Source organism: Culex quinquefasciatus, chromosome 3 (assembly GCF_015732765.1).
Source record: "Culex quinquefasciatus strain JHB chromosome 3, VPISU_Cqui_1.0_pri_paternal, whole genome shotgun sequence".
Classification (NCBI taxonomy): Eukaryota; Metazoa; Arthropoda; class Insecta; order Diptera; family Culicidae; genus Culex; species Culex quinquefasciatus.
The window spans coordinates 66,319,800-66,329,602 of record NC_051863.1 but is presented as its reverse complement, the minus strand read 5'-3'; the positions used below and the strand labels follow the sequence as shown (position 1 = coordinate 66,329,602).

Here is a 9,803-nt window from a genome sequence, read left to right as displayed (position 1 = left end):
CGGATCGCCGATTCTTCTCCAACTTGGCTTCCTTCGGGATTTGCCTTGACCGCAGCTTCCGGCTTGAATGTTGGTATTCTTCTGAGGCGGCCGTGGCAGCATCTTTGCCGTGTTGGACTTTTGCTCCTCGACGAGCTGATCTTGGACCTCCGACGGATTGATGTTTACCGGAGTACGAGACAACGTGGGTTTGTGGAGTACGAGTACGAGAAAACTTGGCTGCTTCCGTGGGTTCTACGGAAGCCACGCGGGACCACACGGGGACGCATGGTTTCCGGCAGGATCAGACCAGAATATGTTTGTTACCTGAAAAAATATAACATCAATCAACAATTGGCAAGAATTTATAATTGAATTCAGATTTTAATAATAATAATAATAAAATTTCAAGACAATAAAATTTCAAATATGTAATATTCAAATATTTTGTAACTATAAAAGAAAAACTAAATTTATTTATTCTCGCTTACTTTTACAAAATGTCCTATGCACATACACAGAAAAAAAAAATTGGGTAAATTTACATCATTTGTGATGTACCAAAAGTGCACGTCATTAATGATGCTAATTTACATGAAGTTCATCGGAAATTTAAATGCCATCCGATGTAAACGCGCCTAACAAAAATGTCACGAAAACATGTAAATTTCCGATGAAATCTACGTAAATTTACCCAACCAAAAATTTTTTTTGCTCCGTTGAATCTAGAATCTGATGTAATTTTCAAATACTTTATAGCCTTACGAAGCATAAAAAGGTACACCTTTGATTAACTTTATGGTCAAATTTAGCACCTGAAAATATTCAAAAAGTACGTTTGTTTGACCAGAAAGGAAAACTGTAATGTCCATTTAAACTGTCAAAGGCAAAGAATTTGTAAATAATGTCAAATTCTAAATCCAACAGAGAAATATACAAAATAAACTGGGAACAACTAGTCTTGTAGATGCTAATCTAACGATTATTGCATAAATAAGGGCTGGAAAAAAAATAACCTACGTGCCAAATTCACCGTTTTATCAAACCGAAAGATATGAATGATTTACACTGCTGAGCCAATAGTTTGATCATGGTCTGCTTGATTTGAAGTATTTACAAACCTAGTCGTTCAGTTTGTGATCATGTAACCTCGTGCATGCCAAAATCACAATGTCAGCATAATTCTCGGTACTTCCAGTCGTGTTTGCCTTTACAAAAATGCCTCGATCCCTGTAACGAAAAAGTAGAGGAATTCTAAGTACAAAATAACGAGTTTTCTAATGATCTTTTAATTATTTTTTTATAATTTTAATGCAACATTTGAAAACGGCACATAAGCAATGTTACAGCTGGAACCATGTCTCAAATCATTAGACAATGCGTAACTACTTTTTGAACACAGCAATGGTTGAAAGGCACTTTATGTTTTGTAGAAAAAAATACTCAGAACTGTCAGCATTAAATATGATTAATTCCAATGTTTTCTCGTGCTGGTCCAGAAATAATGTGTGGAAAACACTTAATTTATAAAAACATACCATATCCACTTAAATCAAGGCCATCCAGATCGGCCTTGAATTTGATCTTTCCAGGAATTCTAGCCGTTCTTGCGGCTCTCCCGGCGCTGCCTTGGACGTCAGAATTCGGGTCGATGTGGCCGTCCAGCCGCGATTGTATGAGCATTGTGCTGTAAGGAAATTATTTTAAATCACAAAAAGTACGGGGGAAAACTAAAACAAACCTGCAAAATTGAGTTCCAAGCGATGGATGTTCACGATTTTGCTTCAAAAACGCGAAAACAGATGAAAGAAACTGTAGAAAAAAACACAAACACGTTTGACATTTCGGGCGTTTATGTCGTAATTCGCGAATGTCGACTACAGTGTTGCCATATTGGAATTGGTTAAAATCTGGAGCAACATTTGAAAGGGGCAGTACGACATTGCTTTTACTGCATTTCGTCCCATTTAAACGCGTGCAATGAAAGGCCGTAAGAGCAATGTCGTACCGCCCCTTTCAAATGTTGCTCCAGAAATTAACAGCGCTGAAAATCTGTATAACTATATTTATGTATACATGAATCGAAAAAATCTGTAAAGTGGTTTGAGCATGAGCATGAGCATGAGAGACCACCCATGGTTGTCCTTCTCCGTTGCTGAACAGGACCGTAATATCCTATCAACACAACCGGTCATACGCTTCAACGATCAAATAATGTTTCCCTTATCAACAGCATTCATGAATGCGCTGAAAAGATAAAACATCACGGTCATCAAAACTAGAGCCGTTGCTAATAGGAAACAGTCATTGGCCACCAACGGCGCCCGCCATGTCAGTTTGTAGATCTCGAGGAACGGGACGGGAATGTTAGTTAGCACAGGCTGCTACCAAGGGTGGGTTCTATACGATATCCACACCCCGCGTGTGCCGGAAAACTACTTCTACTTGGGATTTTGTTAGTGGGAAAGGGTAATGGCCAGGATTCATCATAGAGGATGATGATGTGGCCCAATAATCAATGAATTTCGTTGAGTGATAGGGTGATGTATTATGTATTCTCAAGGCAAACAATCGAATGATGCGGATGAGACCATTCCCGGTTATTTGGTGTTGAGTTTAGCACAAATGATTTAATCTTAGACAGCCGGCTGTGGAAAGATAGAATCAAAATTGTGTGATTAAAAGTGAAATATTATACTCAGCGTAACACATTTACGTAGAGTTGACCTGAGACTATTTATACTTTTAAGTTTTTATAAGATGAGCGACCAATTAATTACTGATGAGTTATGAGTTATCTGAAGGACTTGAACAATCGCGTTAAAACAATATTTGTCACCGTGCTTTACGAGCTATAATGCTAAAATGTGATTTCGCGGCAAACGAAAGGTCAAATATAATTTATGCTAACGCAATTAAGAACGAATCTTCCCATGAAACAATCGCAAATCATAGAACAAAGAAACTCGACTGACTAACGAGAAAGACGATCGCGATATTTGAACTTTACAATCTAATTAAGAAGAAAAAAAAGCCACGTCAATAGAAAGGAATAGACAAACATACAGGTAACCACAAAACGGACTGCCTCAACTGTCATCGTGACAACCAGAGCAAGCCGCATATTCACACACACACACGCGCGCACTCACCCGAAAAACTCACCGACGACGAACGACGCGAAAAAACATGCGATCCGTCGGACAGGCATCGCAAAACGGACTGGCTCAACTGTCATTTTTCTACCAGAGCCAGCCGCACCTTCACACACACACACGCGCGCACTCACCCGACAAACTCACCGACGACGAACGACGCGAAAAAACATGCGACCCGACGGACAGGCATCGCAAAACGGACTGGCTCAACAGTCATTTTTTCAACCAGAGCCAGCCGCACCTTCACACACACACACGCGCGCACTCACCCGACAAACTCACCGACAGGCTTGCCACAAATACAGATTTTTCAGCACAGGCCCGAAACACAAACGAATTTTTTTTAACAGTTAAAATAAATTTGAGCAATTTTTGTTAAATTGGCCAAAAAGATAAACATTGTTAGCCTCTTTTGGCATGTTCAGTTATTGGTTAGAATATTATTCTTTAAAGTTATACTCGATTGAGTGTTTGGTATGTGCCAAAAAAATCTGTATTTGTGGCAAGCCTGCTCACCGACGACGAACGACGCGAAAAAACATGCGATCCGACGGACAGGCATCGCAAAACGGACTGGCTCAACTGTCATTTTTCTACCAGAGCCAGCCGCACCTTCACACACACACACGCGCGCACTCACCCGACAAACTCACCGACGACGAACGACGCGAAAAAACATGCGACCCGACGGACAGGCATCGCAAAACGGACTGGCTCAACAGTCATTTTTTCAACCAGAGCCAGCCGCACCTTCACACACACACGCGCGCACTCACCCGACAAACTCACCGACGACGAACGACGCGAAAAAACATGCGACCCGACGGACAGGCATCGCAAAACGGACTGGCTCAACTGTCATTTTTTCAACCAGAGCCAGCCGCACCTTCACACACACACGCGCGCACTCACCCGACAAACTCACCGACGACGAACGACGCGAAAAAACATGCGATCCGACGGACAGGCATCGCAAAACGGACTCCGTAATGGCTGTTATGACGTATTGCAAACTAACTAGAGAATTCTATTTTTACGAAAAAATCTGTAAAGTGGTTTTAGGACAAATTTGCATTATAAAAACTGGATTTTTTTAAGTTCAGCCAATTCAAGTCAAAGGTACCGTTATCAGGGGTGACATTGGGTCTGGGGGGTGAAATTGGGTCGTATAAATTTCAGCAATTTTGATGACCCAATCTCACCCCAGACCCAATGTCACTCCTGATGACGGTACCAGTCAAAGCACGAGAGCTGTGACGGGGTGACTTTGATAGGTTTGAGATTTTTCCGCAAATTGAGGAGTAAAAAATAAATACGTACGAAAATGTATAGAATCATACTGACCGTTGTAGAGAAGTGTAAAAAGTTCTTCTAAAAGAAGTTTTAATAAAGTTTTGATAAATTTAACAAATGAAGAAATATATGTCCCCCCGGAATTCAAATAAGTAATTTGAACGAAACTATAGATGTCATCTGATGACATGAGTGAAACTTTTACAATCGTCATGTTTAATTTTACAGAAGCTTGACAGAAAATTTAACTTCATGGGTGAAAATAGGAAATACTTTAGAATTACTGATAAATATAAAGTAAAAATCATTGAAGAATGTTTATAATCGATACATTTGTAACTTAATCGATGAAATTTATTTAGGTTGTTTTGTCCCTCGCCTCTGTTCAAAGTCGAGGGGGGGGCCTAAAAAATAAAATAGTTTGAAAATTGAATTTAAGAGCCACGGTTTTAACAATTGAATGAAAAAAGTGTTTTAAAATGCATTATACACCATTAGTTATCATCAGTTTCCAAAATATCTAAGTATTGACGAAAATTCAATATTTTGCTAAAAAAAAAGTTTCTGCGGTGCTGTGCATTGGAATTTCATAAAAATTCAAAATATTGGTAATCCAGCCCAAACATGCTAAATATGATTATCAATGCAGACGTCTATTCTCATTAAAATTTTAAAGTTTTTTGAAAAAATATTTTTTTGCTCCCAGATTTTTCGGACAAATTTTGAAGGGGTGCGACATTAACTTTGAAAAATATTTGCAACGGCCTTACTTCCTTACTAAAAAAAAATATTGCTTATAGCGAGATAAAATCACGTTTCTCCTTCGCTGTGACTGACAGGAGATTATAGCCGCCTTACTACCGCAGTGTGAAAATCAGCAAGTTGAACTCAAATTCTACGTTGATTTGGCTGTCAACTTGATTTGTTTTGAATATTTTCCAAAAAGTCAGCTGAAAACTCAAGGCAACCTTTGACAACAGCCAACAATTTGTTTCTGCGGCTGTCATGTGGCCATTATCCTGCGGTCATATCAGCGCGCGCGAACTCTAATTATAGACGCCCACGATAAAACTTTAGGCCGCTGAAAATATTTTTTAAAGTCTATGTCGCAAAACCTGGCTTGAAAAATCAGGGGTCAAACATATTTTTTCAAAAAATATCAAAATTTCAATGAAATAAAACATGCAGCTTCCTGCGTTGATAATCATTTTCATAAAATTTCGATGCACTGTTAGTATAGTTTTTTTTTCGCAAAAAAAAAATAGTGATTGTAAAACAACAACAACAAAATAGTTTTTTCATTGAAATGTCAAAACTAATAAATAATTTTATTTGTCATGTTTTTTTTTCAATTTTTTGGTCTTCCCCCCTTGACCCGGAGACAAGGAAGATAAACTTTAAAAAATATTTGCAACGGTAATAAAATAATAAAATAAATAACACAACATTTACAACATTTCCATCCATTGAATTCTGCATTGTTTTTTAAAGAACGAAATAAGAAAAAAATATGATTTTTTTATGAATTCCCTAGAAATGTTACATTGATGTTAATCTCTAAATACTGTGATATATCGTGCTTTCCATTTCATTAGGGCACAAAACTTTTGTAAACAAGAGTGTATCCCTCTCACACCTTATGCAAACTGGCATTTGAGTGAAAGGGATACACTATTGTTTACTAAAGTTTTGTGCCCTAATGAAATGTTAGGCTCCATATATGAGTCCAGAAACTACATTCACACTCAACGTAAACTTTACGTAAGTGGAATAGAGTTATCTACGTGCGCATGTATTGCGTGTACGTACACGAAATAAAGTGAGGTTAAATTTTGTACCCGCCAGCAAAACAAATGGCGTGCTAGTGTTCGTGCGAACGGGCTTAGATAACTCTATAGACTGTTTGTTTAAATCCAGGGTTACGCCCGTTTGAAAAGTTACGTCCCAGTTTTGTTGTTGTGGTTTATGTCGACTCCTTTTATGCCTCACCTATGTAATGCATCACATTAATCCACCAAGATCCCGGGGTTGCAACTGTCAAGTTGACAGAGTTGACATCGTCAAAGAAGTTTCTTTTCCGCAAATTATCGTGAATCCCAGAAAAAAACAAGTGTGAGCAATAATATTTAATAATTAAGGTTATAAATTTAGCTTAAATTTCATTCAACGATGGCCAACTCAATCCTAAATAATATTACCTGTAATGGTGATGGTGATTTGAACTGTGAGTTTATAAAAATATGTATTACAAATTATTGTACTCTTGTGAACTAGAAATAATGATTGAAACCGTTATTTTACAGATTTCGGTGGGAATCTCACGAAAGTTCGACGAGTTAGAAACAGACTACAAAAGCTGCCCTGACTGTCGATCGAAAGATTCCTTGGGACGATTGGCGCTCTGGCAGTGAGTACTTTACGTGTTTGAATCGATGCAGGCATGTTCCGGAAAATTGCTGGTCATTGCTTAGAATCTAGAAGCTCGCCCATCATCAACAAACTCAGGGCAGGAACCTGCAAAGATGGACAGTAGACACACCAAGTATATTAAAGTACTTACCCTTATGATTTTGTTACGGCAAAAAACCTATTCTGATGCGATTGACCAAGGCTGCGGAGTAGGGAAAGCTTTTTGAGGACCCCGACTTTTCAAATCTTTTCGAGTCCAACTCCCCCTCCAGCTTTCCTAAAAGACCCTACTCTTCCACAGCTTTGTGACTGACACCAAACAAAACACATTCTTCTACATGATCTGCTGCGGAAACAGTTTTCTTCACTACACGAAACTTTAATTTGTCTACGGTTCCCCGTTTTTAGTTTCTCCAGCAGAACCAGACGGGGGCAGTAACGTCTTGCTGAAAACCGACCGAAAATGTCTCCATCCGCGTTGAATACTGCGAATTTTATCTTGGTAGTTACCCGCCGCAAGACACCTTCGAATACGAGCACCCGAAGCGGCCTGCGGCAGCCCAACATTGTTTTGATTTTGCTAGCTGTCAATCACAAAAGCAGACAAATCTTTTGTAATTTTACAGTTTTTCTAAATTTACGTAAAACATTTTTAAATGTGTTTCTCAGTTTACATGCTATTCATATATTCAAATTTGCTGGTTTTGATAAACAATTTGTTCGTTTACATAAGATTTACCAATTACGTAGAATCTGATTTTACAATATGGCTCTTTAAGTGGCATTCAACCGATTACATCGACTTTCAAATTTACATGAACCGTATTTACGTCTGAAACAAGGTTTACGAGTCAGGTAAATTTACAGTTTTTTTTCTGTGTAGGAAACCCATGGCGCATTGGTTTTTTTTAAAGGAATCTAGAATAATCAAAATTTAAACATTTAAAAAGAATTATAAATGAAGATATCTAAAAAAAAAATTAAAAACGTATAAAACTCAAATTACTGCAAATAATAAAAAATCCGAAAATATTATTATTATTATTTAAAAATTGTACCAAATTTGAGAATTTAAAAAAAAATTATGGTCAAACGTCAATCATCAAATTCTTAAACTCTAAAATTCTAAAATTCTAAAATTCTAAAATTCTAAAATTCTAAAATTCTAAAATTCTAAAATTCTAAAATTCTAAAATTCTAAAATTCTAAAATTCTAAAATTCTAAAATTCTAAAATTCTAAAATTCTAAAATTCTAAAATTTAAAATTCTAAAATTTAAAATTCTAAAATTCTAAAATTCTAAAATTTAAAATTCTAAAATTCTAAAATTCTAAAATCTAAAATTCTAAAATTCTAAAAAAAATTCTAAAATTCTAAAATTCTAAAATTCTAAAATTCTAAAATTCTAAAATTCTAAAATTCTAAAATTCTAAAATTCTAAAATTCTAAAATTCTAAAATTCTAAAATTCTCAAATTCTAAAATTCTAAAATTTTAAAATTCTAAGATCCTAATATTCTAAAACTCTAATTTTCTGAATTTTAAAATTTGAGAGTACCTCAACACCAGAATCATTTAATTCAATTCCTGATTTTTTTTTAACTCCTATTTTTCATTAGACAATTTTTTCATTTTTACATTGTAATGTCCTTGAAAATTTTCAAAAAATAAATTTTTTGGAATTTTTAGATTTTTTTAAAAGAATTTTAAAAAGTTTAAAATATTTAAAAGAAATTAAAAACTTTAACATTTTTAAAACTAAAAAAATATATTTTGAAAAAATTTTGAATTTTGAATAAGATATTTTTTTTATTTAAAATTATCAAAAATTTAAGATGTGCAATTTTTTTTAATTTTTATAATTTTAAGAAACTTACTTATTTTTAAAATGCTTTGAATTTAAAACAAATAGAATTTTCGATTTTTTTATTTAAAAATATAAATTATTTGAATTTTAGCATTTTTAGAATTTACAATTTTGGAATTTTAGAACTAATAATTTTTGGAATTTTTGAATTCAAAATTCCAACTCGCGCGACTTACGTTTAGGGAATTTAAGAACTTTATAATGTTAGATTTTTAGTATTTATGAATTGAAGAATTTTAGTATTAAAGAATTAGGAAATTTTAGTATTTAAATTTTCGTCAATTTCAAAATTTTCACATTTAAGAATTTCATTTTTTTAAATGTTTGAAGAATGAGAATTTTAAATTAATAAATTCTAGAATTTAAGAATATTAACAATTTGCACAATATCAAGAAATTAAATAAATTTAGAATTTTCAATTTCTTGCATTCTTATGTTCTGGAATGTTACAATTTGAAAATAAGAATTAAAAACTTTATAATTTAATTTTACAATTATCAAATCAAATCAGCGTTGAAGTTTTTTTAAGCTTTAGTATTTTGGATTTTTCCATTTTTCAGTTGGAATTATTGGATTGAAAAGTTAAGAACTTGTGATGATCATCCTATTTTTAATTTCGATCGTCCAATAGCACTCCCAGCACACTTCCTCCATCGTTTCTAAAACATGACTCACCAGTTCCATTAGATATGCGAAGCAAACTCCCACGGAAAGTAAAACACCAAACACTAACCGCTTCCTCGATCGCAAACTGGTTCCTTCCCGTCGCGTCTTCCGGAATGGCCCGCCGAGTAAACCATATTTCCCGTCCTCCTCCTCCTCCTCTTCCTCCTATACCGCCACAAAGACCGCAATCTGGAATACAAGACAATTTGATTCGGTCGCTCGCCTACTCCGGCCGGAACTTTCCGGCAGAAAAAGTAATTCAACCTAGAACACAACTTACCTTTAAACTGTCCAAAATCCTCCCAAAGCCTAAAACCAACAACAACTGGTTCGACTCGGTTGCAATCAAGTCCGAACAAGATCAACTGAAGAGAATTGAGAGATTCGACAGAAACGTGCACGCATCCTGGTGGCGAGTAGAAGCACTACGC

General features: G+C 35.4%; 1 long non-coding RNA gene across 1 annotated transcript; it reads right to left on the bottom strand.

The window, feature by feature from the left end:
• Nucleotides 1–996: 996 nt before the first annotated feature.
• LOC119769552 lies at nucleotides 997–1,762 on the bottom strand. The gene is made up of 3 exons (XR_005278419.1): nucleotides 1,721–1,762; nucleotides 1,518–1,666; nucleotides 997–1,209 (listed from the first exon to the last, which is right to left on the bottom strand). It is a non-coding gene; the product is annotated as an uncharacterized LOC119769552 (long non-coding RNA).
• Nucleotides 1,763–9,803: the final 8,041 nt, after the last annotated feature.